The sequence below is a fragment of the Chiloscyllium plagiosum genome, unplaced genomic scaffold (genome assembly GCF_037043375.1).
Source record: "Chiloscyllium plagiosum isolate Xiang-an unplaced genomic scaffold, Cpla_swu_hap1 HiC_scaffold_14, whole genome shotgun sequence".
NCBI classification, from domain to species: domain Eukaryota; kingdom Metazoa; phylum Chordata; class Chondrichthyes; order Orectolobiformes; family Hemiscylliidae; genus Chiloscyllium; species Chiloscyllium plagiosum.
In genome coordinates this window covers 22,548,046-22,573,187 of record NW_028270152.1, presented here as the reverse complement: position 1 = coordinate 22,573,187, position 25,142 = coordinate 22,548,046, and the positions used below count along the sequence as shown (strand labels likewise).

Here is a 25,142-nt window from a genome sequence, read left to right as displayed (position 1 = left end):
AACAATCCACAAGCTAGCATCCTGTCTCCCTGATGAAGAGGGCACCACACTAGGTGCAACAGATGCAGTAGATGACATTGGTGGAGGTACAGGTAAATTTCTGTCGGATGTGGAAGGATCCCTTGGGGTCTTGGACGCAGATTTTGCACTTCCTGCTGTGGTAGGGGAACGTGCCAGGAGTAGGGTGTGGCTCACACCTATCCATAACTCCCTCCTCTGATCTATTACCTTCTCCCTCACCTTCATCCACCTATCGCTTTCTCAGCAACATTCTCCCCACCCACCTCCCATTTATCTCTCAGCCCCAACCCACAAGCCTCATTCCTGATGAAGGGCTTATGCCCGAAACATCGATTTTCTGCTGTTTGGATGCTGCCTGACCGACTGTGCCTCTCCTCACCTAACCACTTGCTCAGAATAGTTAGCCTTTTCGTGAGCCAGCAAGGTACCACACTTAAAACTGGGTTTCTAGATATCTTTTTATCTGCATTGTGTGTTACGACACACCCCCTGAAGCAGGTGGGACCCAAACCAAGATCTCTTGATCCAAAGGCATGGACATTGCCACTGCATATACAGAGCCCTACGTCCTGACGCCTGTTCGTTTTCTTCATAGACCTGTTCAGGGATGGCATTATACAACTCCAGAGCAGCAGGGGCTTGAACACAGGACCTCCTGGTATAGAGGTATGGACATTATCACTGTACAACAAGAGCATGACACCTTGCACCTAATATTTGAAAAAAAACTTAACCTAGTTTTCTAATCAACGTGTTCAGAATTGTTATTGCACACCTCTGAAACAGATGGGACTTGAACCTGGGCCTCTCATTCCAGGGGTAGGGACATTACCACTGCACCACAAGAACCCTGTGCACCTTGGTTCTAAATGGCCAAATTATGCTATATGCTGCTGCGCTTTTAGCAGGAGAATAATTTATACCACGTGCCTGATGTGACTGTGGTTTTTGTTATGACCAGGCAGACTACCTGACTTGCTATTGCCAGGGTTCTGGGAGATTTAGAGTCATAGAGATGTATAGCATGGAAACAGACCCTTCGGTTCACCTCATCCAGATATCCCAACCCAATCTAGTCCCACCTGTCAGCACCTGGCCCATATCCCTCCAAACCCTTCCTATTCATATACCTGTCCAGGTGCCTTTTGAATGTTGCAATGTACTTCCTCTGGCAGCGCATTCCATACACGTACCACCCTCTGCGTGAAAGGTTGACCCATAGGTTCCTTTTATATCTTTCCCCTCTCACCCTAAACCTATGCCCTCTAGTTCTGGACTCCCCGACCCCAGGGAAAAGACTTTGTCTATTTATCCTATCCATGCCCCTCATGATTTTGTAAACCTCTATAAAGTCACCCCTTAGCTTCAGACGCTCCAGGGAAAACAGCCCCAGCTCAAATCCTCCAACCCTGGCAACATCCTTGTAAATCTTTTCTGAACCCTTTCAAGTTTCACAACATCTTTCCGATAGGAAGGATACCAGAACTGCACGCAATATTCCGACATTGGCCTAACCAATGTCCTGTACAGCCACAACATGACCTCCCAACTCCTGTACTCAATACTCTGACCAATAAAAGAAAGCATACCAAAAGCCACCTTCACTATCCTATCTACCTGCGACTCCACTTTCAAGGAGCTATGAACCTGCACTCCAAGGTCTCTTTGTTCAGCAGCACTCCCTAGGACCTTACTATTAAGTGTCCAAGTCCTGATAAGATTTGCTTTCTCAAAAGGCAGTACCTCACATTTATCTAAATTAAACTCCATCTGCCACTCCTTAGCCCATTGGCCCATCTGATCACGATCCTGTTGTAATCCTGTTTTCAATTTCAAGCAATAAAAGCAATAGACAGGGAGGAAGTTGTCAAGTGTTTTGTGCCACTGTGGGAGCTCAGCCAACAGCTCCAAGACATCACTGCAGCAGTTCCTCAGGGTATTGTTCCAAGCCTAACTATCTTCAGCTGCTTCATCAATGATCTTCCCTCCATCACATGGTTGGAGGTGGGGAGGTTAACTGATGATTGCACAATGTTCCGCACCATTCATGACTCCACAGATACTGAAGCAGTCCATGTTCGAGGTGAGAGGTGGAAAGTTTAAGGGGGATACACGCGGCAAGTACTTCACACAGAGGGTGGTGGGTGTTTGGAATGCGTTGCCAGCAGAGGTGGTAGAGGCAGGCACGGTAGATTCATTTAAGATGCGTCTGGATAAATGCATGAGTAGGTGGGGAGTAGAGGGATACAGATGCTTAGGAATTGACCGACAGGTTTAGACAGTACGTTTGGATCGGCTCAGGCTTGGAGGACTGAAGGGCCTGTTCCTGGGCTGTAAATTTTCTTTGTTCTCTTTATTCAACTGCATCAAGGCTTGGGCTGAAAAGTGACAAGTCACATTTGTGCCCTGCAAATGCCAGGCAGCAACTGTCTCCAATAACAGACAATCTAAATATTGGCCATTGAAATTCAAGAGTTTTATGATCATTATCAACATCCTTGGGGTGACTATTGATCAGAAATTGAACTGGACTCACCACATAAATATGACACGACAAGAGTAGGTCAGAGGCTGGGAATACGGCAGCATGTTACTCACCTCCTTACTCCCCAAAGCCTGTCCACCATCTACAAGGCACAAGTCAGGAGTGTGATGGAATACTGCCCATTTGCCTGGATGGGTGGAGCTCCAACAACACCGAAGCTTGGCACCATCCAGGAAAAAGTAGCCCACTTGATTGGCACCACATCCCCAAGCATTCAGTCACTTCATTATCAAACGCTCTGTGTACAATGCAGCTACTACCTCAAAAAAGCAGTGTAGAATTTCAGCAAAGATCCCCAGACAGCACCTTCCAAACCCACGACCACTTCCATCGAGAAGGTCAAAGGCAGCAGATACATGGGATCATCACCACCTGTAAGTTCCCCTCCAAGGCACCCACCACTTGGAAATATATCACTGTTCCTTCCCTGTCACCAGGTCAAAATCCTGGAATTCCCGAAGGCATTGTGGGTCAACCTACAGCACATGGACTTCAGTGGTTCAAGAAGACAGGTCGTCACCAACTTTTCAATGCCCATGTCTCAAGAGCAAATAATAAAAAAGGATCAAAGGTATAGGAATGGCAATTACACAGGGCAGATTAAACAAAACAAAAATTAAATTGCTGCTCCTTTTTCTTTATCATTGCTTGAACTGAAGATCCATGGCTTCATAATGAGTGTTTATTTTCCTTTTGGGTAACCCATGTTGATGGCAGATCATCAATTATGAAGAGACACAGAAATTCTCTCATCCCCTTTCTAAAAGATAATTTCACCTCTGTTAAGGTAGTGAGTGCTTTATTTAATTCCTGTTTTGTTTGAAGTTATGTACACCTCATTCACTCACTCACACCCGCTCTTCAGCTCAGACTCCCAGCAAATGGGAAAAGCTTTCTCATTGAAAGTCGTTGTTTTTGTTGTGCAGACAGAATGATTAAAACATGAATTAGTCTCTGGAGGAGTGTTGTGTACACACACTGATTATTTGGAGGCTGGGATTTCCATTTAATTCTGATGTACTTGGCTTGACTCGGGAGTTGGGGGGGAAGGAGTGGATTTTAAGGTGTGTGTGGGGGGTGGGGAGAGGTTGGCTCATTAATAGCAAACACTCTAGAGCTACAAGGTCACTGGAACTGTCCAGAATGTCTCTGTCATCCCCATTTGAAGTGGCATAATACCTAACGACAAAGAATACAGAGTCTTTTTAACAGAATGAACATGAAGTATTTTCTACAGCAGCTGTGAAGGAAGTTTCGGACTGCAGATTGTATTTAATGTAGAGGTTGCATTCCCAACTCTCAAAATATGAATTCCATTCACTCTTGGGGCTATTAGAGGCACAACTTTCATTTTAAAAGGATGAAGATAAGCATTTGGTCATGTGATCAGGCATCTCATGATCGAGTATCAAGTGATCAGCTCTCCATGGGTGCCTCCTGGCACAGTTGACAAACCCCACCTATGGTCTTAGCTTGGCAATGGCATTTGCTTGACCACACCCAGGCTTTCACATGTTCTTAAAATGTCTGTAAAGGCTCCTGTCAGGCCAGCTGAGAGGATCGTGATAGAGTGCGTCATTGTGTTGGAGTTGTTTTGTGAAATACTGTCCTGATTATGAGCACGCTGACGTATGGAAGTGGTTCAGTATCAGTGTCTGGCTGGCCCATTGCCTTGTGAGGAAAGTTTCTCAGGCCTGTTATCCAAGTCAGGTTTTCCCTGATGCTATGACTAAATGTTACCATGTATATATGATTGACACATGCAGGTTGCTTGCTATACCAATGTCCTTGGACCCTTGATATAAAAGTATCTTTATGCTACCAAGATAATATGCATTCTCACTCCTGATTTGACCTCTGTTTATATAATGGTATTAAGGACAATGAAGATTTGGACTTTGCTTTGTTTCTGTCACTGAGCTGGTACTTGTGCTGGCGTGCCTTGCTGTGCTCAATGCTTCCTCAAGGGGCAGAGGTGAACTTCCTTCAGATGCCCACCTCTCAGGCTGCAGGTGCTACTTTGATGGAGATCAGTGTTGAATTAGGGAGAGTTTTCAGCTCATTGACACGGGTTGTCAACAATGGGCTGCAGCTGCCAGTGGGGTCATGAGTAATAATTTGTGCTTTGAGCTCCAAGGCAGTGGTAGATGTGGAGCTCTGTCTGAGTGTCTGCAGCTATGAGGCTCCTTCAAAGTTTTGTTTTTCAGTGGGTGTAGCTTAATTATGACCTATCAAATCACGGCTGTTCTTTTTAACCCTCTTCTCCCATTCAGCAACCCTACCCACCCCCTGGCGATTCCTCTATCTGGAGTCACCCAAAATCTGAGGCGCTAAACAGGGTCACTTGGGCAAAGGTTTGGGGAGCACTTACACCAACTAATGTTCAGACTAACAGTCTGAGAAGCTTGGAATGTAAGGTTATTCCAACCGCACAAACTCAATGGGAAGATACTGTCATTGAGGCTGGAATTGAATTTTTATTTCTGAAGTAACTGCCACATTTGCAAAGCCTACTCCTTTCTCTGTGGTTCCAACAATTAATGATGAAGAACTCTTGCCCATAGGAGTTTATTAATTCATTTGTGTAATGTGGGCATTGCTGGCTAGGCTGGCATTTGTTGCTCTGCCATTACTTCCTTATGGGCAGCTGGACAAACCAAGCTCTTGATCTCCTGTGGTCCATGCAGGGTAGGTACCATTGCAATGCTGTGGATAAGAGGGGTTCAGGATTTTGACCCAGTAATAGTGAAGGAATGCCAATATATTTCCAAGTCAGGATGGTGGGTGTCTTGGAGGGGAACGTACTTGGGTGGTGTTCCTATGAAGGTGCTGCCTTTGTCCCATTAGATGGTAGAAATTGCAGGTTTGGAAGGTGCTGTTGACAAAAGTCTTTGTGAGCTGCTGCACTGCATCTTATAGATGGTATACATTCCTGCCAGTATCTATTGGGATGGAGGGAGCAGATGTTTGTGCATTGTGGTGCTAATCAAGCATGTTGCTTTCTCCTGGGTGGTGTCAAGCTTCTTGACTGTGACTTTATTGAAACACATAGCATTTACCCTGCCAAGCCCCTAAGAATCCTAAGAAGTTACTTCCCTTGTGTGGGTAAGTCTGGGAAGACCAGATGACATCATCTCAAAGTTGGGGGTTGCATATTTCAGATAGATGAGGCACTCTTTCATCTGTGTGTAATGATTCTGTGGAATCTTTATGCAGAGGGTTGTTGAGGCTGGGGGTCATTTAATATATTCAAGGGTGAGATTGAGTTTTAATCAAGGCTTATGGGGAAAAGGCAGGAAAGTCAAACTGATGATTATCAGTACAACTATGATCTAATTGAATAGCGGAGAAGACTAAGGCCAAATGGCTTATTTTTGCTTAATACAGTGTCATGGTGTTGAAGCTACATTTGATTTGTATGGTGTAGTGGCCAACAATGCACCAGGTTTTTAACGATTGGTTTACTTTGGTATGAGTGTGTGCCGCATACCTTGACATTGTAAAAAGTTTACGTTTTGAGACTGTGTAAAATTTTGCAAGGAAGTTTAGAGGAAAGTCCGTTTAATTAGAACAAATGCATGTGTTTTGTATCTAAATTACTTCCACCTGCAAGTGGGAGTCACTGTCCAGTTTACTGTTCCTCAAGGTCAAGACGTCAGAAATGATGTGCTGGAGTCAGTGATTTATTGGAGGATTGGATTTAAGTTGTATCCATTTGCTGCATAATGATTTTCTAGTTGTTCATTCAGAAACTGAGTCTGTGAGCTTTGTCCTAAAAGGAGGCAAGATCAAAGATGGATTCCTTTAGGGGAGCACTCTTGGCCCAGCAGTTATCCTGGGTGGCAGTGACTGAACTCTCAGGAACAGGGCCTTTGATTAAGGGCCTGCTATATGATGCAGAGTAACTCCACCTTTAGAAACTGAATCAGCGTGGGAAATGGTAATAGAAATTTAAGTGCGCTGTATTTCCGTTCATTTAAGGTGCTGTGCAAGTCCTTCTCAAAACAGAGTCTCTGATAGACTTGCTTTTGAAATATTCATACTTTCTATCTCTCTCTGAATTTTAATTCATTAACGTCTCATGCGCTCTCACTAACGGGCTCTACATCCATTGAAGTCTCCAGATAGTGCTTGTGAAAGAGCTGTCATCTTCTGATGCAGGGATTGAGCACAGAGATTGCCAAATAATAAAACCTCCTCGGGCAAAAGAAAGAGCTTATTAGTGACCACTTACTTCATCATAAAGGATCTTACTATTGCAATGTGACATTTAATCTGTCCCGATTTATGCACTTGTGGTATTTCTGACCAGACTTATTCATGAAACCATGACTTATTTGTACCAGCGTAAAGTACACTAGACAAAGCAGCTGGCTGTATGTTCAGAGAGTGATGTGCTGACTGAAACTGACAGTTCTTTTGTCTTCAATTTCCTCCCCTTGTCTTGATAAGGCACCGCGACTTCTGAGAGGTCAAACCAGGGTATGGTACACAAGCAGACGACTCTGCCTGTTCGACCTGTGCTGGATAGTGTTCTGTGAACTGCCAACAACCCTCCATAACCTTCCCTGAGAGGTCATCCTCTTATTTGGGTGTGTCACGTAGACATCAGGGATGAGGAGCAGAAACCTTGGCTGATTTTCCTTTGCCCTTCCCTGTCTGGCACTTCTCTATTGATGCAGGTTACAATTTATTACAGGCCAGGAGGTTTGACCCCAGACCTCTGGTTTGCGTCAATGTAACTTGACTGAGCCTTCAACATCTTCCATCTGGATGATAGCCTGATAGTCCAGTAAGTGACTTTTGTCTTGGTGACATACAGTGAACTAAATAGTTGACTGGCCTCCTCAACTGCAGTTGGGTAATGTTACTAAGATGCTTTCTATTTAATTTTGCCAAGAGAACTCAGATTAGATTACTTACAGTGTGGAAACAGGCCCTTCGGCCCAACAAGTCCACACTGACCCTCTGAAGAGCAACCCACCCAGACCTATTTACCCCTTCACCTAACACTACGGGCAATTTAGCATGGCCAATTCACCTAACCTGCACATTTTTGGATTGTGGTAGGAAACCGGAGCACCCAGAAGAAACCCACGCAGACACTGGGAGAATGTGCAAACTCCATACAGACAGTTGCCTGAGGCGGGAATTGAACCCGGGTCTCTGGTGCTGTGAGGTAGCAGTGCTAACCACTGTGCCACCATGCTGCCCATCCACCAAAACTTGTATTTTGGTGGATTGATTTCCAGGTTTGTAGAAATACCTGGAATAGATTTTTTAAAGACATAATTGAAACTTCATTGTGGACTTTGGAGCATTTTTAAACTAGGTTTCCTGTAAATCCCATGATTGCTGACAGCCGATTACTTTGCTGTTGACCAGCTGATTTGAAGTGATTGGCTTATGGAGGTTCCTGTTGTATTGGGTTTAGTTGAAGGAAAGCCTGTTTTGAAAAGAAACGAGCTGCCCAGCTGATGTTTCCCAGTCCTGAAAAGCAAATTGTTTTGTTGAATTTGAGATGAAAACTATTTGTTCTTCTGAAAAACCGATTGAAGGAACATCTCCACATCATTACCTGAGCCAGTAGTGCCTGCAGGACCTCAGAAATAATTTGATCACATGTACCAGAACATCACAGCAACAGTCTTTAGAAGTCCTATGCTTTATTCTTTTGCCTTCAAGGATAACACATTAGCCAGCTATTTTTTTTTTCAGACAGCTAATCTCTGACAAGAAATCTTGTTTTTTTTTCCCCCCTGTCTTCATGATCAAGATGGGTGTCTTGGAGATATTTACAGGGATAAACATTTGAAACTTCCAAATCACCTGGCACGTCAACCATCTTTTTGAACAATCTTTTTGATTTGATAATCCAATAATTGCATTTATGAAGGAACGTGTTTGGATCTTGTTAAAATACTATAAAGTATATCGGTTGTTTTAGTAGTTGAAGTATTTTTTGTATTATGCTGGGAGTTGTGGAGCAGAGCGATATTGCACTCTGTCATAAGAATACATAAAATTTGAGTAAGTTGATAAAGGATTCACTGCCATGTGTGGCATGCTAGATCAACAAGTGAAAATCTTTTCACTTTGACATTTAGTGGCATTACTAACGCTGAATCCCCCACAGCCAACACCCTAGTGGCGACCATTGGCCAGACACTGATGTAGAACACCTATATCAATATGTGACGACTGTGATTGTCAGAAATTGGGAGTTCTGTGGAGAGTTCCCCATTTCTTGTGACCCGACAACCTGTTCCTCATCGACAAGGCACAAGTTAGTAGTGTGTTGGAAAACTCTCCACTTGACTGACTGGTTGCAGCTCCAACCACAGTCCTGAAGCACAACATCATCCAGAACAAAGCAACCTGCTTGATTAACACCATCTTCAACATCCAGTCCCTTTAACACTGATGGACAGTGGCAACACAGTTTACCATCATGAAACCTCCTTAAAAGCACCTTCCAAACCCACAAAATCTACCACTTGGAAAGACAGAGACAGCAGTTACATGGGATCACCACCCCTGCAAGTTCACCTCAAAGCCACACAGCATTCTGACTTGGAAATATATCACTGTTCCTTCATTGTCACTGGAACCCCCTTCGCAACAGCATTGTGGATTTACCCAAACTGCAGCAGTTCAAGAAAGTGGCTCACCACCAACTTCTTGAGCAATTAAGGATGGGCAATAAATGCTAGCCAAGCAGAGGATGTCCAGAATGTGTGAATGTATAAATTAGCAATTACACTAATGTTGTGGAAGATTACGGATTCGTGTGTTCTTTTCCCTACTGATTTATTTTTCCTTGTCTGAAGCCATGTGCATTGTGGGATGTGCTTCATGGCTATTGAATCCCTTTTGTAGGCCGTACAAAAGTGGGAAGCCTGAATATAGCCTTTGCAATCAGTCACTTGATGTTGTGTCAAGTTTGATCCTGTCATGACTAAAATTTCCACACAGGCATCCACTCTCCAGCATAAGTCATTAGCTATTGAATAACAACATATTTGCATTTGGCTGACGCCTCTCAGAACCTCCTGAGGATGTGACAAAGCACATCACGGCCAATGAAATACTTTTGATGTGCACTTGTACAGAAATGTGGAAGCTAGTTTGTGAACCGGGGAGAGAGAGAGAGAGAGACTTGGCCAATCCCCTACTCCCTGGCGTGTTCCACCCACATCCTTTCTTACCTGGGAGCACTGCCAGTATCCCAGCTGGGATTAGCTTTCAGTGCGCAGATCAGAGACAGTGCTGTCAGTGAAATGTTTTCAGGATCAATGAATTACCCTGAGTAACTAAAACGTCCCAAGAGGTGTAATTTAAATTCCCTGAAGGAGAAAATGCACTGGGGGTGTAGCTGGATCTTTGTGAGTCACTGCAAGCTGATAGAAGATTTTCGATGCAGTGAGCCTCACTGGGTCAGGCAGGAAGCTGGGCCAAGGGCTTTGGAAAATTCAGAATGCTTGGGTGAAACAAAAATTAAGCACAAATCCTCCAAGTCCGGAACAGGTGCTGCCTAGTAATTACTTTGAACAGTTTGACTGCCAAAGCACTTCCCGACATTTAAAAGTGGAAGTCCAGCCAGCTTGAGCAGGGGTGAGAGAGAAAGGGCTCTGTAGCCGGGATTTTCGGGTGGGTGCACTGTGGCCTACTGGGAGTTGGGGGGGGGGGGGGGGAGAGAGGGAGAGCAGCAACCTATCAGCAGTAGGGGAGCAGAAGGGAAAATTCGACAAAGCGCCAAACAAGACAAGAAAAAGCAGGGCTGAGGCAAAATCCACATGGATTGCTTTTGAAGGTGAACATTTTAAATTGATCAGTTATGTCCCCTTGTATTTGGGTGGTTACTCATCCATGTTGATTTTAGATAGCAGCAAGTGCCTGTTGTACAAATAGCAGCGAATGACTGTTGGCATAAGTCAGCTCCTGACGTCCCAGTGTCTGCCCACCATCCACAAAGCGCCATTCTAGAGTGTACTGTTTGTCTAAATGTAGCTTCAACAACAGTGAAGAAGCTTAAAACCATCTGGGTTAAAGGCACCTGTTTGATTGTTGTAGAATTGTGGAAACGGGCCCTTCGGCCCAACAGATTCATACTGACTCTCTGAAGATTATCCCACCCAAACCTATTCCCCTACCCTATTACTCTATATTTACCCCTGACTAATGCCCCTAGCCTACACATCCCTGAACACTGTGGCAATTTTGTACGGCCAATTCACCTAACCTGCGTATCTTTGAGTTGTGGGAGGAATCCCATGCAGACATGGGGCGAATGTGCAAACTCCACAAAACAGTCACCTGATTCTCCCCCCCCCCCCCCCTTTCCACGAGCTTCATCGTTCACCACTAACACCCCCCCCCAACCCATGTATGACGCCAGCTGTGTGTGCTATTTGTAAGATGTACCTGCAGTGACTGATCAACGCTCCTTTGATAACACCTACCAAACGTGTACCTCGACCACCTTCATGGAGCAAGGCAGCAGATGCATGGATGCGAACACGAACTGGACAATTCCTCTCCAATCATCATCTCGATTTGGAACTAAAACACCATTCTTTCACTACCACTGGGTTTAATGTTTCATTCTGGCACAGTGGATGTACCTGCTTTAGATGGACTCCAGTTCAAGAAGGCAGCTGAGAACCATACTCTCGAGGGTGGGCAAGACACACTGCCCCTTGCTAGTGATGCTCACACCCATTAGAGATTTAAAAGAATCTAACATTTTGCAAAAATCAATAAAATGCTTTGCTTATAAATCCAGATTTGGCCTTAGTGTTGTCCATCTTTACTGCTGGCTGTTACAGTTTTAACACCAGGCCCCAGTATTTAGGTATGAGCATAAACTACTAGTTTCTGTTCCGTTTGGATGGCTGTAGGCATGGTACTTTTACTTGCATAGCTAACCCTCATGTTTTCTGGGTCGAGAGTGTGGTGCTGAAAGTCAGGCAGCATCCGAGGAACAGGAGAGTCGATGTTTCAGGCGAAAGCCCTTCATCAGGAATTTCGAGATGAAGGGCTTATGCCCAAAACATCGATTCACCTGCTCCTCGGATGCTGCCTGACCTGCTGTGCTTTTCCAGCACCACACTGTCGACTCATATATCTCCAGCATCTGCAGTCCTCACTTTCTCCTCTTGTTTCCTGGGCCAGCTCCCTTAATCTAACCCATTCTCTGTGTCAAGGGTGTCCTTGAGCTCGGTCATAGAGATGTACAACATGGAAATTGACCCTTCGGTCCAACCCATCCATGCCGCCCAGATATCCCAACCCAATCTATTCCCACTTGCCAGCACCCGGCCCATATCCCTCCAAACTCTTCCTATTCATATACCCATCCAGATGTCTTTTAAATGTTGCAATTGTACCAGCCTCCACCACTTTCTCTGGCAGCTCATTCCATACACTTACCACCCTCTGTGTGAAAAAGTTGCCTTTTAGGGTCTCTTATAAATCTTTCCCCCCTCACCCTAAACCTATGCCCTCTAGTTCTGTACTCCCCCACCCCAGGGAAAAGACTTTGTCTATTTATCCTACCCATGCCCCTTGTGATTTTATAAACCTCTATAAGGTCAACCCTCCGCCTCCAACACTCCAGGGAAAACAGCCCTAGCAAATACAACCTCTCCCTGTAGCTCAAATCCTCCAACCCTGGCAACATCCTTGTAAATCTGTTCTGAACCCTTTCAAGTTTCACAACATCTTTCCAATAGGAAGGCGACCAGAATTGCATGCAATATTCCAACAGTGGCTTAACCAACATGACCTCCCAATTCCTGTACTCAATACACTCTCCAATAAAAGAAAGCATACCAAACACCACCTTCACTATCCTATCTGCCTGCAACTCCACTTTCAAGGAGCGATGAAACTGCACTTCAAGGTCTCTTTGTTCAGCAACACTCCCTCTGCCCTTACCATTATGTTTGACAAGAGATTTTCACTCCGCCCCACTCAACATTATTTTCCCATGAAATGTTTCTGTTTCCCAGAAACATTGGGATAGCTGACCTTCTATGACTCTATGATTCAACTGTTCATGAGCAAAGTCCCTCCCTAGGGCTGTGATTATTGTCTGTGTACATGATATGGGCCACTGCAATGCAGCACTCCCTTGCACGTGGGATTCTCTCTCTTCCCTCTCACAAATGGTAGATTGGTGAATTTTCCAAAATTTTATAGATTTTAGAATGTCTGAGGACTGAAAATAAGCACGTTAGGCCCTTGTTGCGATTTAAGAAAGAATGGTGAGAAACCAAGGAATTACAGACCTGTTGGTCTTATAGTTGTAGTAGGGAAAGCACTAGATTGTATTATAATGGATGTTATAACTGGACACTTAGAAAATAGTGCTAGGCATGGGAAAAGTCAACATGGATTTTATGTAAGAGAAATTGTTTGTCAAAGAAAATAGATGAGGGAGAACTGGAGGATTTGGATTTTCAGAAGACTTTCAATGAAGGTGCACTAAATGGTTTGCAACTAGAATTAGAGTACTTGGGAAGCATGGTTTGAGAATTATTTAACAGACAGAAAGCAAAGGATAGAATTGGTTATCTCAGGTTGCCAACTTGGCATTGGTTGGGTTCAACAAGAATTGGTGCTTGGATGCTAGCTATTCCAAATCTACAAAAATGATTGGAAGCAGAGACCAGATGTAATGTTCGCAGATGATGGAAAATTATGTGGGAGAGTTAATGAAAAGGATGATATTGAAGAGGCTTGAAGGGTATTACACAGGCTGAGTGGTCAAGAACATGGCAGATGAAATGCGATGTGGAAAATGCGAAATATCCTCTTTGACAGGAAAAACAGAAAGGCAGATTTTGAGAGAACTTGGGGAAAAATGTGATGTCCAAAGGGACCTGAATGTCCATATTCATGATTCATGAAAAAGCCAACAGCCAGGTACAGCAAGCAATTAAGAAGGAAAATGGTGTGTTGGCTTTTATTGCAAGGGGATTTGAGTACACTAGTAAACCAAGCTTTTGAGTAAGCAATCCTTAATGAATCTGCACTTAAGACATTGGAACAGTTTCCTTAGGTCTCTTTACTGAAGGAAAGAAATACTTACTGTATGGAGAGTGCAACTAAGGTTCACCAGATAGATCCCTGAGATGGTAAGATTGCCTGTAAGGAAGATTAGACCCATATTACCAAGACTTTAGAAGTTTGGGACGTGACCTAATTGATACATGGAAAATTTTTAAAGTAATTGACAGGGTAGATGCAAAAAAGGTGTTTTCCCCCTGTAGTAGTCTAGAACTGGGACTATGGTCTCTGAATAGGGGCAAGCCACTTCAGTCTGAAATGAAGAGGTGTTTCTGCACTCCAGTGGATCCTGAATCTTGGTATGGAGCTGTCTCATGGAGTATATTCAAGATGGAGATCAATAGGTTTGTAGATATCAAGGGGTATGGGGATAATGCAGAAAATGGTGTTGAGACAGATAATGAGCCACGGTCTGGCTGACTGATGAAGCAGACTTGAGAGGCTGAATGGTCAACTCCTAATCATGTTCCTGCATTATTTCAACAGCAGTTTCTAAGTAGCAAGCTCCTGTTACTTGCCTAGAATGTGAAAAATGTGACTCCTGAACAGTCCTGTATATGTTATATCCAGTTTGATAATTAGCAGCTGTGTGAGATTTTTCACAGGGTCACAGTTCAGATAATTGTACGAGTCAATATGTGGAAATAAATCTTCGATTTTCTGCGACTTCAGTTGCTGACTTATTCTGGAGTATGCCTGTCTCTTGAGAATTTCGAACTCTTCAGTTATTTCGGTTAATGTTGCTTGCCTACTTGACTAAGGTGGGGGCACAGGGGTCAGGGTGATGTAATGTCATGGCTTAACACACATAGACCATCCCCCGTTGTCTGATAAGTAATAACCAGATGTGTGCAAACTTTGGATCTTGTGTTTCTATCTTCGTCCCTCCCCACCTGCTTCTCCCCACCAGCCTGGCTCCTCACTGAAACAAGTGCTGAATACTGACCCACAGGATTGGTGCACTCTGAAGCCATTTGGTGCCTGTTGATGAGCCAGCACTCTCTGGGAAAATTTCTGTCAAGATGCTATCAGTAGTATGTAAATAGAAGAAGGTGGGGGAAGGAAATCACAATCCCTCACTGCAACAACGGCAGTCATCCAAATTTGGCCTCTTGAGCATCCCTGATTCTAACAGATTATAAGAACTAGGAACAGGAGTAGGCCATCTGGCCCTTCGAGCCTGCTCCACCATTCAATTGCATCATGGCTAATCTTTTTGTGGACTTAACTCCACTTGCCCGCCCACTTACCATAACCTTTTATTCCTTTACTGTTCAAAAATCTATCTATCTTTGCCATAAAAAAGTTCAACTAAGTAACGTCAGTTGCTTCACTTGGCAGAGAATTCCACAGATTCACAACGCTTTGACAAAGAAGTTCCTCCTCAACTCAGTCCTAAATCTGCTCCCCCTTATTTTGAGGCTATGCCTCCTAGTTGTAGTTTGACCTGCCAGTGGAAACAACCTCTACCTGCTTCTCTATCTTACCTATTCCTTCATAATTTTATATGTTTCTATAAGATACAACCCCCCCACCACCACCACGTCCCCATTCTTCCAAATTCCAATGAGTATAGTCCTAGTCTAGTCAATTTCTCCTGCAAGCCAACCCTCTGAACTCCGGAATCCATCTAGTGAACCTCCTGTTCACCCTTTCCAGTGCCAGTACATCCAATTACAGGTATGGAAACCAAAACTGTGCAGTGTTCTACCATCATTGTCCCATTGATAGCTGTGTCTTCAATTGACTAGACTCCAAGCTCTGGACTTCACTGCCTACACCTCTTCACTTCATTTCCTTCCTTTTAAGATGCACCTTAAAACCTATCTCTTTGACCAAGCTTTGGGTCAACTCCTTTTGTGACTTGGTCAACTTGCTTTTTCTTTGCATATTCCCTGTGAAACAACGAGGATGCATTCCCCCGCTCATAAACTTGATAAAGCTTGACTTCATTTTTGTTTGGTATTGGTGGTGAGAAGCTATTCATTCGAACAAGAATACATGAAGTGTGTTTGGAAGTTAATTGAACGAACAACGTTCTCTCTGTGATTCAACAATAAAGGCACTGACCAAAATACAACCGAGTTAGACAGGCTATAGGTGCCTGTCCTAATTCCAATCTGTGGTGTTGCTCTATCTTTAATCTCTGTGCCTGTGGGTTCAAGATGAATAGATTTCACAAGGGTTGCAACTCGATGTCTAATAACAAAGATTTGAGTTTACTGTGATAGCCCAAACTGTCCCCTTTGTCTTACCCTCGTGAAATTGCCGTGGAACATTTTTAAACATTTGCGTGAATATATGTTTACGTTCTGGCTAATGACTGCAGTGCACTATGCGACATGGTCATTGGGTAAAGGTGCGTGAGAGGCCAGAAAGAGATGAGATTGTGTCCATCTTAACATCTCCAAAGTATTAATGTGAGGGAATCTCTTGGGAGGAAAGGCCTTTCATCTGAGCCTGGAGGAAGACTAGTCACTAGTGCTGAGAAATCGGGTGTTTTTTTTATTACTGGGCTGTTGGGTCCAGTGTTGGGTCCATTTGGAAAGCAGATAATAGTCTTGCCAGTCAGAGGCTGAGATTCCCTTTGAGTTGTCTTCATTGGACTCACTGAGTAAGTAACTGATGCAAATGGGGCAGTGTAGGGAGGGAGGAGTGAAGTTTGTGAAAATGAGGAAACCTCCTGTCCTCCCCTTCACAGAATGCGATGGGATTTTTAACACTCACTCAAAATGGCAGCGCAAACATCCAAATAAAAATTCCTGAGCGGTTGGTTGTATAGCCATGCTTTGTTCGATGAGTTTATCTGAAGAAGTTTAACCAGCAGCAATCATGAGGCATTTACTTGGATGAGTGGTCACACATTGAGCAGAGTTTTGTGGTCTGTCTCTGCTGTCCAATTGCCCCAGGCACACAGGTTATGGTTAATGTGTAGTGTAAATAAAGAGATCAGATCAGATCTGAACTGCACTGGAATCTGCCAGTAGTGAGCTGGATAAGAGTCAGTCCTATTACGATGATTGTACGCATGCATTGCACATGTGTTTGTATATGCTCAATGTATCATGTGCATGAGAATAATTCCTTATGATGTTGAATTCTGTTGGGTGTAACTTGTTGTGGATTGTTTACAGATGTTTATCTGTCCACTAGATTCTTGTGCTGACTGTACCAGTCAATCTTAGAGCTTTAAATCAGATATTTGCATATTAATGTTTGACATCAACTCAAATGATCACGTTAGTCCTGGGTGTTGGTGATCATGAACCTGTGCGGTACCAGGCAGGACAATCTCAGAGCCTCGCGATCCTCAGGGATACAATCGCCTACGTGCAGGTGAACATCTGCCTCATCAGCTTGAACTGAGAGAAGGCCTTTGACTGGATATCGCTCATCTCTCTGTGGGATGTGCTCTCCAAAATGGGCTTTGGGTAGCGAATCTGCAATTAAATCTCTACACCAACATCATTAATGCAGTCTCCATCAATGGGTGGGAATCAGAAAGCTTCCTGATCTGATCTGGGGTCAGCCAGGGCTGCCCACTCTCTCCTGCCTTGTTTGTGTGCTGTACAGAGCCTTTTGTTGAGTCCATTAGGAAGGTTTGGAGCCTGAGAGGAGAGGGCTGACTATGCAGTGGAGACCTCCAGGTCAAAGCCTCCCTGTAATGCTGCCATTTTCTGCCCTGATCTTTGGTTTTTTTTGGGGGTGTGTGTGTGTGTGTGTGTGTGGGGGGGGGGGGGGGGGGGGGGGGGGGGGGGGGGGGGGGGAGGGGGAGGAGAATGTTCAGACACTGTCACCTTCTGAAATGTGCCTTTGAAAGGGAAGTCAAGAGTTTTTCTTCAAGATTCATCCTGAGCATCTCCGTGACGCTGGACTGCATAGAGACCAACACCAACTGCACATGGAAGACCATCAAGTCAGTGCCAGCTGCTCTTTGGTCTGTCTGAATCTTGTTGGTCTTCTAGGACAAGGGGTTGACCCAGGCTGAGTGTTGCAGACTGGCATATGCCAAGGTCCTGAACTAGGTGCTGAGGGACATACTAAAGCTTGGGGCAGCTGCTGCCAAGGCTCAGTGGGGAAAGGCCACCAGTTAAGCTTTCTCTGCCAAAATGAAATGAGGGTCATTGAGTTTTTGGATCCCGATGCCTCAAATGCATTCATGTATAATCTTGTACAAGTAAGAAATGTCTTGGGTTTGTTTGCGAGATAGAGTCAAAGTCCAATGTTTGTTTTTTTTCATAGGCTACTGTTCAGAACTGAATGCTTCAGTGACTATGTATACAAAGATATTTTTGAGTAAAGCATATTTTTTTAAATTTGAAAGAAAATTGGTGATAAAGAAACCTGCATGAATTTGTTCTTTTATTCCTTCATGGGGTGTGGGCATTACTGACTAGGCCAGCACTTATTGACCATCCCTAATTGCCCCAGAAGTCAGTTAAGAGACATGCACATTGCTTTGAATCTAGAGTCACATGGAGGCCAAACCACACAAGAATATTGGATTTCCTTCCTTTTACAGATACAGGTGAATTGGATGGGTTTTGATGACAATTGGCAATAGTTTCATGGTCATCGTTAGACTCTTGAGTACAAATTGTTTTTATTAATTTCTAATTCCATCATCTGCCATGGCAGGTATTCGAATCTGGGACAAAGGGATTTCTGGATCATGTTACTTACGCTAGGATATCACCTCCCCTGTTACTGTAATTTCCCTTTGTGCCTCTTGCCTTTCATAAAGGTTTCATGAACATATTGAAAGGAGGCCAATTATGAACTAATAAGCTAGTTTACTTTCTATATGAGACCAAATACATTTTTCAAATCCAAGGCTATAAGACCTAGGAGCAGAAGTAGACCATTCAGTCCATTGAGTATACTCTGCCGTTCAGTGAGGCTAGGGCTGATCTGATAATTCCTCAATTTCACTTTCTTGCTTTTTCCCTATCACCCTTGTTCCCCTTATGGATTACAAAGCTATCTATCTCTGTATTGACCAGACTTAGTGACTCAGCCTCAACAGCCCTCTGTGATAAAGAATTCCACGGAGTCATTCCCTGTAGGAGAAATGCTGCTTTCTCCCTGTTTGTAGAACTCTGGTGAACATGATGAAGGAGCAGCGCTCCGAAAACTTGTGATTTCAAATAAACCTGTTGGGCTATAGCCTGGTGTTGTGTGACTTCTGACTTGGTATTCCAATGAATACAGGCCCAACCTACTCGACCACTCCTCATAAAACACAAGTCCTTCCATCCCAATATCAGCCCATTGACCCTTCTCTGGACTGTTTCCAATGCCAGTACAGTAGAACCCCTGTATGTGTGGATTCGGTGTCTGCAGTTTCAATTATCTGCGGTTTATCACGGCCTGAAAAATTACGTGGAAAATTGCAGAAATAATTCCGGGGTCTGTCGGGGAGGTAAATTTCCCATTTCAATGATAGGGTTTGCTACTATCTGCATTTTTGGGGATCAACGGTTGGTCTTGGAACATTATTACCCATGGAGATGGGGGGGAACACCTGTGTATCTTTTCTTAGATAAGGTGCCCAAAACAGTTGACAATTTTCCAGCTGTGGTCTTGTGTAGTGTTTAGTAAAACCTCTCTAGTTCTGTATTCCATTTGCTTTGAAATAAATGCCAGCATTTAATTTGCCTTCCCTATAACCCGCTTAACTTGGATGCTAGCTGTGTTCTAAAACCCCTTTGGCAAAGTAGAAAATAGTTTTTTTTTAAAACGTTTATCCAAATTTGAATTTGTGCAAATAGTTGACCCTAAACTTGTCCCGCCTTTTACTGTTCTCCAGATTTCTGTTGAAGGTCTAATTGGTTCCCTGTCACCCAAAGTCAAAGGCGTGACCTCCATCTGATTCCAGCTCACTGTCCTGCAATTGGCTAGTTCAGCTGCCAATTATTGTCTGCCACCTCCCTTAGTAACACACTTCCTGAGTGCAGCAACCTTCCACCTAGTGATTGAACCACTCAACACCTGTGCATGAACATTTCCCTAAACCCTTTCACAAAGTTTCGTTTCCTCAAGTCTGTCGGAGAAAACTCTAGGAACAAATCTTTGAACAAATTCTTCACCTGCATTGATGCATTTCCTGGTAGCTTTATGTTGTGGATTTTAAATCAGCTGCGCTTAACTGAACAGCATTCAAACTCAATGAAGGTTTTTTAAATCTTGCAGGCCAAATAGTCTCAGTTCCTCAGTTGTGAGCTACCAACAAGCCATGCAACCTTTGGTACCAATCCTCGATCCCCTTCACCGTCAGGACTGACCACCTGAAGGTGCTGGGTATTTGGTTCGGAGGGGCTGGGGCGTGCACCAAGTCTTGGGAGGAGCGTATCAGCAAAGTGAGGCAGAAACTGGGCAGATGGAAGCTACGGTCGCTCTCCATTGCGGGAAAAAACCTGGTCATCAGGTGTGAGGCACTGTCATTGCTGTTATATGTGGCACAGGTCTGGCCTATTCCCAGAACCTGTGCCGCTGCAGTCACCCGGGCCATCTTCCAGTTTATATGGAGGTCAAAGATGGACCGGGTCTGAAGGGACTCGCTGTATAAAGATCTGGGCATCGGGGGAAAAAATACACCCAATGCCACCCTCACCCTGATGGCCACCTTTGTGTGTGGCTGCATCAAGCTGTGCGTGGATCCCCGGTACGCAAACACCAAGTGTCACTATGTACTGAGGTTCTACCTGTCCCTGGTGTTGTGAAGGATGGGCCTGGCCTCGCTGCCGCGGAATGCTCCGAGTAGTTGGACCGTTCCGTATCACCTGTCCTTCGTGGAGAAATTTATGAAGAAAAACACCTTTGGACCAAGTCCATTGGGAAGTGGTCAGCACGTAGTGTCCTTGAGACCCTTCGGGAAAAGGAGAGGGCAGATCCTATCGAGCGGTTCCCTGAGCAGACTGTCAAAGCCATTTGGCAGAATGCCTCATTGCCAGAACTTTCCAACAAGCACCAAGACATGGCTTGGCTGGTGGTGAGAAGGGCTCTACCTGTGAGATCCTTTATGCTTGCCCGGACTCTCAGCCGCACCGCACGCTGCCCTCGAAGCGGCTGCGGGGGGGAACGAGACTGTCACACACCTCCTTCTGGAATGTGCCTATGCAGAGGAAGTCTGGAGAGGAATGCAGTGGTGTTTGTCGAGGTTCGTCCCGAGCAGCGCCGTGACGCGGGACTCCGTGCTCTACGGCCTGTTCCCCGGGACGCACACCGAGACGAACATCAACTGTGCCTGGAGGATCATCAACTCGGTGAAGGACGCTCTCTGGGTGATCCGAAACCTGTTGATCTTCCAGCTGAAGGAGTTGGCCCCGACTGAGTTTTGCAGACTGGCACATTCCATGGTCCAGGACTACGTGTTGAGGGACGCACTGAAGCTTGGGGCGGCTGCCGCCAAGGCGCGGTGGGGAAAGACCACTGTGTAAAGTCTGCCTGCCTAACGAAGAACAGGGGGCCCATGCAGTCATTTGGGCTCTGCTGACGCCTCAGCTAATTATATGGGCATATGATCAAAAAATGTACAGACCTGTATAAAAATGATAAGTTTTGATCTCTGTATGTAAATGTTTACATACGTATGGCATGACCAATTGTACAGACCATCAAATTATTTATGAATAAAGTATATTTTTGGAAAAAAAACCTTTGGTACAGTATTGTTCGACAGAGGGGGGAGAAAGAAAATCAGATTTTAATGAAATCTGACTTCAGGGAGGTTCAAATAGCGTAATCTGTTGTTATGGTGACACTGTAATCAGAATGTTTCCCATACAGTTGCACAGTAATAAACTAGCTGCTGACTTTTTTACTCCCTTGCTCCCCAGAATGTGTAGCATGTTCATTTTCTCCCTTTTCAGATCCAGAGTGTGTTGCCTCTTGCTTGAGATTTTTTTCCATGAATGATATGCCTTTTAATAGTTTAACAAAGGGGCCATTCATGTGAGCCGAATCCAGAAGGTAGCAAACAATTTGACTGCATTGGACCTTACAACCAAGCTTGATTTCTGACCTTCCATCAACTTTTACTTTGCTTAATCCATCGTTAGACTCTTGAGTACAAATCATTGAATAATCATGAGAACTGAAAATTACCGTTTGAGTTCCTTTGCATCCATCAGGCTGAGGCCAATTGTATTTTTTTTAGGATGTAGGATGTGGACGTCATTGCCTGTCCCTAGTTGCTCTTGAGAAGGTTTTGGTTGGTGGGGGGGGGGGGGGGGGGGGTGGGTGAGCTGCCTTCTTGAACTATTGCAGTCCACCTGCTGTGGGGTGACCCACAATGCCGTTAGGGAGGGAATTCCAAGATTATGACCCAGCAACTATGAAGGAACGGCAGTATATTTCCAAGTCAGGATGGTGAGTGGCTTGGAAGGGAACTTGCAGGTGGGGGTGTTCCTATGTATCTTCTGCCTTTGTCCTTCTAGTTGGAAGTGGTCGTGGGTTTGGAAGGTGCTGTCTGAGGATCTCTGCTGAATTACTGCCTTGCCTGAGAGAAACTGTATAGAATGGGGATTGTTGAGACCATAGCCCACCCTGGACAGTGCACCTGCTAACTGGGGCTGGCAAGGCTAGCTTAATTTTTGAGCCATTTATCACAAAGATCTTTTATGCAGTTGGATGGTCGAGGGGTCAGGTTTGTGAAGGAATTTGCAAGCATCTCTGGTGACTCCTGTCTGCTGGGTGCACCGACTGTGTGCAAACTGACTAAAGGGGCTAGCATGGAGTAGACAACGTTGGGTCATTACACTTCTTCAGGAGCAGAGTGGCCTGTGTGCATCTCAGTTTGTTTCAAAGATGTTCCACACCATTCATACCCTTGACTCTCTGTTCCCTTATAGTTCTATTTTTAGTTGTTTATTTTTAAACTGACTTCCATTATTTTTGATAAATTGGCCATTTTATGTCCAATTAATTCTGTACAATATGAGAAAATTTCTACCAATGGTCCCGAGAGTCTTTGTCCTCCTGCAGAGATTGCCACTGTGTGCTGGTAATCTTGCCAAGCTGTACATTGAGTTGCTCTGGTGCAGTGGTCAGATCACTCCATACTAACATTCTGGGGACATTGCTTCAAATCCCACGGGGCAGATGGTGAGATTTGAATTTGATTAAAAAGCTTTCGATTGTCATGAACACCCGTCTGCCTTCCTTTTTGTTTTACCAAGGAAGGGAAGTTGCCATCCTTACCTGGTCCGTGACCTACGTGGGACTCCAGACTCTCTGGCAAATGGTCGACTTTTAACTGCTAAGCATTGAAGGAAATTGTTAGCCAGCCATGAAGAAAGTTGAAAAAAATTGTGCTGTATCCTGTTAGTGATCAGTGCTGGTACAGGGTTTATTCATTGTAAAGTCTGTGCACTCTTTCTAGTTTAGCAATGTTGCTGCTTTTGAACTAAGATCAAATCTGTTGAGAACAATTTCCTGTCTCTCTCTCCCCCCCCCCCCCCCCCCCCGCCCCCCCACCCCCACCCCCCACTCCTCCTTTCTCAAGGCATTTTGTTCTGCTTCCTTCCCGAGTGTTCTTTTCTAAACTGGTCGACACAGGATTGTAGGTAATAACTAAGATGCCGATGAAGATTTTCTGGCATTTAAGCCTGCACAAGATTGAGGGGATTAGGACAGCTGTGATCCGAAAGGGAACTCTGCAACGTTTTGATACATCCGAGCTGAGAGTTGGCCACTTGGACATCTGAGCTGAAGGTCAAACCCACAGTCCAACGGGAATTGGCCTTTCGGACCAGAGGACTAAATCAGCTTCCAAGAATTTATCCTCCGAAATTAACACGAGAGAGATTGAATGTGTTGCTCTCCATCTGGTCGCTCGTGCTCACTCTCCATCGCTGCACTGTCGATAGAACTCTTGGCAGTTAATGCTGAAATAATAACATGTTTATTACAGCAGTAAACTGATCTACCCTGTCATCTTTTTATAGTGGAGCTGGCTGCCTTCTCTGATGTTTCCCAAGGGCTGTGGTGTCCAGACCTGAGATGAGGAATGATTTTCCCTATTGCTTTCTGTTCCTAACACCTGGGGCCACATTAACAGCCAGTAATGTAATATCCATCGTGACCTGGAAGTGCTGGTGGGGGTCTAGGAGAACCATTTTTATCTCTTGCCAGCTCAAGTAGGAAAATGATTGGCCTTGCTGCTCCTTTGGGATTTGTAGATGGTTCAGAAATTACTGGCCAGTTACTTCAGCCGGGAGTTAATATATTAACTTTCAATTGATTGCAACACTGAGTAGGAACATTTTTTCTTGTCATCACATTCTTTGAATTTTTTTTAAGTTTTCTTTTTCATTCTCCTCTAAGATAATTTTAAGTGAAAATTAACAGACTGTGCCTGCCACAGGGAACAAGGAGTTTTCTCAGGAAAGAATGTTTTGGGGTTAGTGCTTATTCTTTACAATGGGCGCTTGTGAGGGGTCAAAATCTGAATGGTGAACTGTGAACCCAAGGCTTTAGACCCTTTTCTTTTTGATGTATAGAATTTGATAGCAATGCTTTGTTACTGTTACAGAGTCTTAGATGTACAGCACGGAGACAGACCCTTCAGTCCAACTCGTCCATGCTGACCTGATATCCTAACCTAATCTAGTCCCATTTGCCAGCACTTGGCCCATATACGTCTAAACCCTTCCTATTCATATATCCATCCAGATGCCTTTTTGAGTCATAGAGCCATAGAGTCAGAGATGTACAGCATGGAACCAGACCCTTCGGTACAATGCGTCCATGCTGACCAACTATCCTAACCTAATCTACTCCCATTTGGCCCATATCCATCTAAACCCTTCCTATTTGTAAACCCATCCAGTTGCCTTTTAAATGTTGCAATTGTACCAGCCTCCATCCATTCCTCTGGCAGGTCATCCCAATTGTACCAGCCTTCTCCACTTCCTCTGGCAGCTCATTCCAAACACGCACCCACCCTCTGCGTGAAAAACCTGCCCCTTAAATTCCTATTATATCATTCCCCTCTCACCCTAAACCTATGCCCTCTAGTTCTGGACTCTCCCACCCCAGGGAAAAGACCTTGTCTATTTACCCTATCCATGCCCCTCATGATTTTATTAATCTCTGTAAAGTCATCTCTCAGCCTCCGACACTCCAGGGAAAACCGCCCCAGTCTATTCAATAGCTCAAATCCTCCAACCTTTGAACTTATTTAGAACGGCTCTGAAAATTTATACCTGGTGTAGCTCAGATTTTTGTTGGATTTTTGATATGTTTGTATCAGAACCTGTGCTTACTCCCACCATGGCTAGCCGTTCCAGGATCTCGGTCAATGTATGTTCAATGAGCCATTAAAGATCCCACAACACTAACAGAAGAGTAGAGTGCTCCTTGGCCTCTTTGGAGACTGACTGATTGATTTCCAACTTCCAATCTTCACCAGCAAAGATACTAACTGGTAGTTCATCTGATGACTGGAGAACGTTGTGGTGCAAAACTGTGCACTATATCAATGAGACCACACCTGGAGGAT

The 25,142-nt window shown here is 44.5% G+C and overlaps 1 protein-coding gene across 4 annotated transcripts in view; it reads left to right on the top strand.

The window, feature by feature from the left end:
* plxnb1b (plexin b1b) overlaps positions 1-25,142 on the top strand; it is a 261,451-nt gene that overhangs the window by 5,609 nt on the left and 230,700 nt on the right. Inside the window, exon 1 of one of the 4 annotated variants that reach the window (XM_087994153.1) lies at positions 669-687. The exons of the other annotated variants lie outside the window; for them this stretch is intronic. The gene's annotated coding sequence lies outside the window, so the exon portion shown is untranslated. Of the gene's footprint in view, positions 1-668; positions 688-25,142 lie in introns of those variants that run through there. 4 annotated transcript variants of the gene reach the window in all.